The following is a 9,335-nucleotide window of genomic DNA, read 5'->3' on the forward strand; positions in this document are numbered from 1 at the left end:
TTTCAAGCGCCACTGCGGCTTTCCAAGAAAAGTAGGCGAGTGAACAAGGAATGAAGAATTAATCAGTAAACTCACCTTCAGGAACGCGTATGCTGTCCGCTCTCATCTGTGCCGTCTGAGGTGTCGGACGCTTGAACACCTCAATGCATTGGTGAGACCAGCCTTCTCCTATCCACGCTGGATTGCTCAGGATCGTCGTTAAAGAATTGTTAAACAGGCACCTCAGGTAGGGTTAACTTCTTTATTCAAGTCGGAGAGTAGATGACAGCAGATGCCTCCCAGCTGGTCAGGAAAGAACTGACCAGCAGAAGAACGTTCCACTTTGAACAACAACATAAAACGCTTTAAACAAGTAAATTCCAGAAAGACTGGACTGCAATACAAGTACAACATTGCCCTAGCTTCACTGTGGCATCCTTCTGTATGACGGGGTTCACCAATCTTAATTGTCACCAGGGTGACGACCCTAGCTCTTGAAATAGCTGGTGGATGGCCTGCACTCTTGCAATGGTTCCAACCAGACTGTGCGTCCCACACTTTTCTCTCAGATCCACTCTACAGGATACCTGCTGGGCCTCACTCCCTCCAGACGCACTCCCCCTCCTCACAGGATCCAATGGTCTTGGCAGGCAGGCAGAAGGTTGGTGCTCAAGCCTAAGGGCAAGTGGTCTTGACTTCCTGGGTGATGGACACTCACTCAGCTAGAGACTAGCACACCTTGAGCTCCAGACCTGGTTCCAACAACTAGCAGTCTTGGTGAACTTCTGTCCAGTTGAACTCAGCTGTAGAACAGTGCTGTTGAGGAACTTGTGAGACTTATGCTTCCACCTATATAGCACAAATCCAGAAATGGATGTGATTTATTGTCAAATGTTTTGATATTCCTATTGTGGGTATCAACTTCTTTATAGTGCCCTCTCCTCGGCTCTGCCCTCTCTCACAGGGACAGCAGGTGTTTCTCCAATTCTGATTGACCCATAACACCTGCCTCATAAAGGTTAAAAGGCCCAAGCCTTCCCTTCTTTCATGATTCCCTGGTCTTACAGGGCAAACTTTATTAGACCCACCCTCTCTCTGTGACAAAGTGCCCTGGCCCCATTGACCATTAACTCTTCTTGGAATCAAAGAGACATTAGGGGTGATATTTACAACACAATGTTGGAACATGGTGTTACTCCAAAATTGGTAACGACGTGCTCCGACATTTTTAAAACGCAGGGATGCCCCGTATTTACAAAAAGACACCACACCCCTTTGTTTCCCCTAGTGCTGGTGCTAATAAAGCTACCTAGTGCCAGTGTAGGAACCCTTGAGCCATGTTGCAAGGGTGCCTGCGCTGAAGGGGTGATTGTTTATGTGCAGGAAGGCATACCTTCCTGCACATAAACAATCTACATAGGTGATTTGCTCTTTTTATGTGTGCTGCAGTATGCAGCACACATAGAAAGAGCAAAATACGACAAGAAATTATTAATGTCTTCTCGTTTCGCCAGTCTAAGACCAGATATTCCCCAGCCTTGTAAATATGGGGCAGCATCAAAAAGCAATGGGTGTTGCAGAGGAAAGCCCACTGCAACACCCATTGCACTCCCCTTTCACGTTAAGTAAAGCGTGAAAAGGGGCATTATTTACAAGGTGTTGTTAAGCCGTGCTAAGTGGTTTAACACCGCTTTGTAAATAAGGAGAAGGGAATATCAATTATAAATATGCCTCTTTATGTGCACAGAGGACCCTTTGCCTTCCCTTCCTTTAGTGTGTGTACTCCCACCCAGTCCTCAGGAATGTCAGCAAACCACATCTCCTGTCTGGGGTTGCAGCCTTCACCTTCATTAGACTTTACAGGCCAAGGGCTTCCAAAATACATCTCATTGGAATCCATGTTATTTACCATGCACAAGCAAACATACCTACTAGGATGCACACACAAGTATCACTCGTTATCCAGTGCTAGATACAGTTGTCATGTACGCCAAAATAACAGCTGATGGACACCCCTTCTTTATTAGACCAGATTTTTGCCATTTGAGGGTCAAAAGGAGGTGGCAACTAAGATAGCTCCTAAAGCAATTTTAGGAAAAAAAGCTGTCAGGCATACCTCATAATTCCAGCACGTCTGAAAGTAAACAAGGAACTAAAAACCTTCTTTTCACCTCAGAGATATATGCAAAAGAATATCTTGTTACACCAAAAATAACTGCAGCTGCTATCTTTGTACTTCAGTAGTAGTGCTTACTTTATGTGTTTGTTTTACTGGCCAAATATTGCAATATTATTCTTGTTGTTTTAAATGTGTTAAACTTGTCTGGCTGCAGCACTCTGGGCCATCAAAGCCTGTCCATATCAATTGATGGGGCATGGCAGGGTGTTTTCCGTAATAATGGGGCGGGGGACTTCCCATCTGTAGGTCCAAAGGGTTTGAGGGGTGGGTTGGGACATGGGGAATTAGCGAGGGGGGAGGTGGAGGAGGCAGTGGTGAGGGTTCAGTGGTGGTGGAAGGAGAAAAGGCCATGGGCTGCATTGTGGGAAGAGCACATTTGGGATGGTAGGGTGTAGAAGAGGATTTTCTCGAGAAAAAAAAGAAAATTGAGTAAGGTGCTGGTAACAATGTAGGCAAACATAATTTCGAAATAAGGTAGGAGTGATTTTTTTAAGCATTACGATGATGGTTAGGACACAGAAAATAGACATACTATCTGTCAATATTAGGGTTTTGAACGACCGTAGTAAAGGTTTGATAGCTATGGGAGAGCTGGGAACTCTTAAGGCAGATATGCTATGTATGTAGGAGACATGCATCGCTTATGATGATCGTAGCTGTTTGGATAGTCTTGGCTTAGAGGCCTCGCAACCAAATCACAAAGACAAGGGGGGTAGCAATTCTCACTAAGTTAAGTTCCTGCAGGTTTTGAAGGACTCTGTCCAATTCGTTAGGAAGATGGGCAATTGTGGAGTGCATTTTGGAGGCACAGATGCTAACTCTTTGCTCTATATATGGGTCAAATGTGGAGGATCCGGTGCTTTTTGATGCTTTGAATTTTGATTTGGCTCAGAGGCCTACTACACTAATTATATGCAGAGACTTCAGTTGTGGCCCTACAGAATATACTGAATATACAAGCCAAACTCGACTTTGTTGAAAACCTATGCTATAGCAAAAGTCAAAAAAGGTCAAAGATTGGACAATGTATTGGAAAAACTAAAAGAGGGAGATCCAGGGTTTACCTTTTTGCCTTAACCCCTAAGAAATATTCAAGATTAGACTATTTATTAGTGTTTTGCAGCCTATACATGGGGCAGAAATACAATTATATCCCTACGTTTTGTCTCACCACTGCCTGTTGAGGGTTGATATTCAAGTGCACAAATGCATGTGTAATTAAATGGACGTTTGAGAGAGCACTACTATATGACTTAGACTATATTAAGAAAGTCGCAAACTGGATCCCTGAGCTTTGCATGTTCAATAATCGTTCGGCTGAGTTAGGTTTAAAATGGGACATGTTTAAAGCTGGACTATGAGGCAAGACCAAGGGCTATTCTGTATACCACCAAAAACAGATTTACCAGCGACTGCATGCAACCCATACAGAGCGTGCTAATTTGTAAAGGGAATCAAACATCTGGGAATAGATCGCAGTTGCTATTGTTAAATGGTAGCGGCAGTTTCAGTCGATAACCTTTCAAGTATTGCCCGGCGGTAATCGCCTCTTATACCATTCGATGATTAACCAACAAAAGAGGCAGGCGCCGGAGACTGGAAGGCAGGAAACAAAGTTTTATTCCGTCGGAGCAGAACACGTCAGATCGGACAGCAAGGTATCGTCTCGAGGTGCTCTAACCACATCTCTGAGGCCTGGCCTCTTATACACAGGTTTAATGCTTTATTACACGTGACACATTCTTGTTGAGACTTTGATGTACGGAAAGACATCCTTGGAATCCCCGGCTCGGATCCGCTCCCACACATAACTACAGTGGAAGTCCCCACCCCACCCACAGTAGGAGATGGCTATCACACAGCTGGACATTCCGCCAATTCCCGGGGGTGTGTGCGACTGGTCGGGTCTCAGGGGGTGGGGGCCTTGATCTGCTGCAATCCCTTTGATGTGAGGTGTTTCCCTTACAGTAGGGGCAATAAACTGCATCCGCAGGGCTAGGTGATGGCCTGGGATCGGTTCGGACAATCGGGCGCAGAGGAAGGGGGTTATCAAAAGGATGTATGACCATGTATGGGATGAAAGGAGGTGTTGGTCAGGCGCGGGATGTGGTTCCATGGCAGGGTCGCGCAGAAGGAGAGGGTTTATGGCCCATGTATGAGAGAGCGGGGGGGGGTGGTGGCCGGCGCGCGGGGGGATGTTTGCAGCGCCTGAGGGACGCGCTGGCGATCGGCAATGAGACCATGGTGCCTAAAATGGCCGTCGCCGTTTTCTGCGTGTGGCGCTTGGGGAGAGACAAGATGGCGCAGATAATGTTCAGATACGAACTAAATTTCCACACTAATGCAAAAATGATTCTCTTGGTATTGCCAGAAATCCGCAAAAAACTATGCCGCACATTCACTGAATGCTATGAATTTGAGGAGAGTTTGGGGGGAAATCTTTGCTTTTAAACTAAGGCAAGGGTCTGCAAAAAATAATTAACAAAAAATATTAGACAGTGAAGGAAACACTGTAACTATAACTTGGAAAATGTTCAGTGTTTGCAAGGGTTCTAAAAAACAACCGTATGAGCAAGAAGAAACTGCAGACTTTGATAGAATTAATTCACGCCTGGATAATTTATATCTGACATCAATAACTAATGAAGAAAAAGAGGTTATCGATGGTCCAATTACTTTGGCTGAGATTACAATGGCTATAGATTCACTTCCAGCAGGCAAGGCAGTTTGCCTAAATGGGATCTCACCAGTACTCTATAAACAACTTTTCACACTTCTATCAGAACGATTATTGGCTATGTTAACAGCGATTCAAGCTGTAAATTGCCCTCCCTCAAATCTTGGACTAATGCCAACATAATAGTTTTTTTAAGAAAAACAAACTGACTTCAAACCCAGGGTTGTATTGCCTGTTATTAGAAATAGTGAGATAAAATCTATTCAAAGATATTAGTCACACACTTGAGCTGGATCCTTGCCAAAATAGTATCCCCTTGGCAGCACTGCCACGTACCAGGCAGAGACACCACCAATCATGTCAACAAGGCTATAGCATTATTCGACCTAGCAACCGGACTAGAGAACCGATGCCAGTGGTACTGCTTGATGAAGAAAAGGCCTTTGATTTTGTGGTCTGGGCCTATCTTTGGCTGACCCTGAAGGATATGGGCATCGAAGAATCTTTTTTGACAGCTAAATAGGTTTTGTATAAAATTCCTGAAGTAAAACTTCAAATTATGGGCTAGGTATCCAAGATGATCAAAATAATAGCAAGGGGAGCATGCCAGGGCTGCCCGTGCGCACCGCAGTTATTTGCAATCTTCATTGAGTCATTTATACAAAAACCAATCAACAACATGAATATACAGCCAATAATTATTAATCAATACACTACGAAACTGCTTGCATATGCAGATAACTTTTCTGTCTTAACTCCTTTTCCTGATGCGGAAATATGGGAGCTAGAATCTGAGGTGCTCTGCTTCGGGTCGACTCCAGTTACTTGTCAAATAAAAGCGAGACACACATTTTAGCAAACAATTTTTTTGAAAATTCAGGACTCCAGAACAGTAAATATTACCACCTACTTATGAATTATCCTTGTCCCAAATGTCGAAAAGAGTTTCTGTTAACTACGATCCCTTCTTAAACAGAACAAAGAGCAAAGTAAAACATTCAAACAATCTGCGTCAAACTGTTATGGGCAGACGGGGGGGAAGATGGCGGATTGACACCGTAGCGGAAAGTAAGCGTCCTGAAGGCTCCCGCATGCCAGGCAGTGAAAGATCGGAATTTGGCTATGATTTGAGGGGACAGAGAAAGGAATCTAAGAGAAAACATAAAGAAACTGGGAAACGAAGAATTACGCTACCTGTGGACGGATGTTAGCGGCGTTGGTGACCGGAGCTCGACAGCTGCTGCATATTCTCGGGCAGCTTGCTGGTAGGCTGGAAGGCGCGCGGCTAGCGGCTGGTTAGAGCTGCCTGTCATGTCTTCAGGCAGCAACATGCCCCACCGAAGACGGTGGTAAGAGGCGCGTGTGCAACTCGAGCACCGGTAAATGCTGGAGGAGGCTCGCCGGCTGTTAATGGTATGGAGGAATTATCTGCAGCAACTCAGAGTGCGGCCACTCTCCCTGGGATCTCGAAAGTGGGTAAGCCCATGTTGAAGCTACTGCACTCGGGCAAAGCTGCTGATCTACTTTCAGCTGGTAGTTTGTCAGAGCAATCTTTGGGGGATATGATAGCCGAGGCACTCTTGGGGGCAATACCAGTCACTCAAGTAAATGGAGCGGAGAGTCAGAAGGAGCTACAGGATGTAGAGATTGGCGGACTTGAACTCGAACAGGGCTTGGCTTGTCAAGGAGATACAAACAGGGTTGACATGTTGCAAAGCGCAGAGGATACAATGAAACTGTCGGATTTCACAACTAAGAATAGAAAGGGCCACGCCGTAGGTATGGCGGTCGTGCCGGCCCCCGATGACCATCCGGAGGGCGGGCCTGTCGCGCGCAGTGATGACGCGACTGGCCCACCTCACCACTAATTGGTCGGAGTCCGGGCGTGACCCGGAAGTGATTGAAGCACTTCCGGGTCACGCGTTTGGGCTAATGCCAGGCCGGTTAGAACTGGCCTGGCTGGCATCTTGGCAATAAAAGGCTGGGGAGCGGCGGAGTCTGCCTCTTTGCTCGCCGCTCCCTCAGCCTGCCAATAAACATCTGTTATTCAGCACCAAGAGAACATGGGCCTGTGCGAATACATGTTAGTTTCTATGGTGGCAAACCTCTCAAAGATGGATATGCAGGGGTTTAGTTGAGGGCTTAAATAACATTTCTGCATCAGAGTGTCAGCCAGTGGCAGACTTCCTAAAATTTTCAACAATGCCAACCAACTACCAGAGGGGGTCAACTGAAACCAGTAGAAGTCATACGTTCACATGTTTCAATGCAGGAATTACTTAGAAACTCGTCAAGAAGCAATTTAATAGTAATACTGTGCGTAAAAGGTACATATTACGCAGGCACTATATTGTCCAGCTGTCCACAGATCACAAAGCCAGCTTTGCATGAGGGTCTGTATATGCCTTATATGATCTACAGGGAGTACAGATGTAGTGTTTTGCCGCCAGAATCATATGGTTTGATCAAGTGAGGCAGCCACGACTAAATCTCACGCCGCCTGGTGCGAAAAGCCCACATTTAGCCAGCGGATAACATTTCCTACCTCTACTTCGTCACTGTGAAACTATTTCTGGTCTGAGCCATAAGCGGTATTCCATGGGGATTGCAAACACAGTGATTTCAATGTTTTATGTGATACAACTTATGCTATGCGGAACTCTCACAAGGAAACGTCTGATTCCACTGTAAGTTTTTAAAAGCCCAGTTTCGGGTCAGCCAGCCATCGCAGGCTGAGGACCATGCACAGTTCAATTTATTACACATGTTATATATTAACCACAAAATAAATAGTCAGAATATTACCAGTTACTCGTGGGCACGCTCCATGAACTCTGACAGCCGGACGGGCTCGCTCGAATCCTCACTCCACATTTGGTGGTATTACTTACCGAGGGAGGTACACATGTTACAGCAATACATTCCAAGGTTTCGAGGTTAGTCCTGCGAGGCATTGGCCTCGGTGAAGTCACTCAAGGACATTAATGTGCTCTTGGCTCAGTGTAGTTCTCACGTGAACTTTAGGGCTGATGCGATGGGTTCGATCCTTTGATGTCAATTTAATACGTCCCAGGCCTTGGTGTCACACCTTCAAGATTACCTCTACACGCTTGTGCGGTTACACATATGAATTAGGGGTCTGTGTCAAAAGCATCTAGGCACTCATTGCAGGTACGCATATGCTTCAGAAGCAGGTTATGGCACGCAGTGCCTCTACACCGGTCCGTTCATACATGTGGACATTCTATGCCCGTGGTTTGTCACATGTTGCATGTGCACCCTCGTGCTCATACAAGTATGCACAATAATGTATGGATGTATGCACAGGTATGGGTGCAGTATCTCTGCACCCATGTTCCTGAGCGCTCGTGCATGAAATGTCCGGGGAGCGACACACGGTACCAGGGCTCCCCTGTGCTTGTACAATGCAGCATTATATGCCTACGGTTTGTCACGCGGTATCTTAGCAACCATGTGCCTGAGCGCTCAGGCAGGGAGATGTCCTTGGGCATGTACAGCTCCGCATTCTACTCCTGTGTTGTGTCACACTGTACCTATTCCCCTTGGGGCTTGTGCACATTTGGGGCATTCGGATGCCTATGTTGTCAGACAGCATCCGGTTGCCGGCACATTACATGTCCGTGTTGTGTCGCACAGTATCTATGCACCCTAGGCTGGGGGCGTGGGTGGAAAAAAGGGGGGACTGTGTCACGAAGTAGGGCTGGCATGTGCACTGTATCTGTTGTTGAATGGTACAAGCACTAATCATTTGTGTTTGATTTTCATTTATGTACTGCGGGACCCATGACGGTGATACCTGGGGAAATGCTCCACACCGCAATGACTGCAAAAGTGGACAGCTAAGAGGTCCGGAAGATCCGGAACGTGAGTGGCAAGTGACAACATCAAGCGTGATGGGCGATCAATTCAAGGGCTCAAGAGGTGCCAGCATGCATGGGTGAGATGGTGCGGCCCATGCACTGTATTGGTAGGGTATAGGTATGACAATCATATCTTGCGTCAGCTGGGGTGATTTGGCGATACGCTGCTTTACAGGTAATGGGCGGGTGCAGCACCTCAACACCCCTGTCTTGGAAATGTATTCTGCTACTACGGCGCTTGTGCTCGCAGGTGCCACTTTAGCGGACACGGCACGGTGTTGGGATGCACCGCAATAGGGAGAGAAGCTTGTCCAAGAACATAGTGGCCTAGGGTAGGTTAGGTTGTTCGCACATTCCTGACTGTTTAGGGGTGATCTTGAGGCCTTTGGGGCACTCCCTGTGAAGTCTTCCAAAGGTTACAATTTTGGGAGTCAGTCGATCATTCCAATATGGCACCAACTCTCTTGAGATGGGTGCAGTTGCACCAGGAATGAGTATCATCGTCTGGGGCAACGTTCCACTTAGGGGCTCGGGATGGTATGTCAATCTCCTCTTAGTCAGCCAGCCCTTGCATTAGTATGCCACACTTAGGGGGGGGGGAGGACTTGGCACGCCTACG

The sequence above is a fragment of the Triturus cristatus genome, chromosome 11 (genome assembly GCF_964204655.1).
Source record: "Triturus cristatus chromosome 11, aTriCri1.1, whole genome shotgun sequence".
Taxonomy (NCBI): domain Eukaryota; kingdom Metazoa; phylum Chordata; class Amphibia; order Caudata; family Salamandridae; genus Triturus; species Triturus cristatus.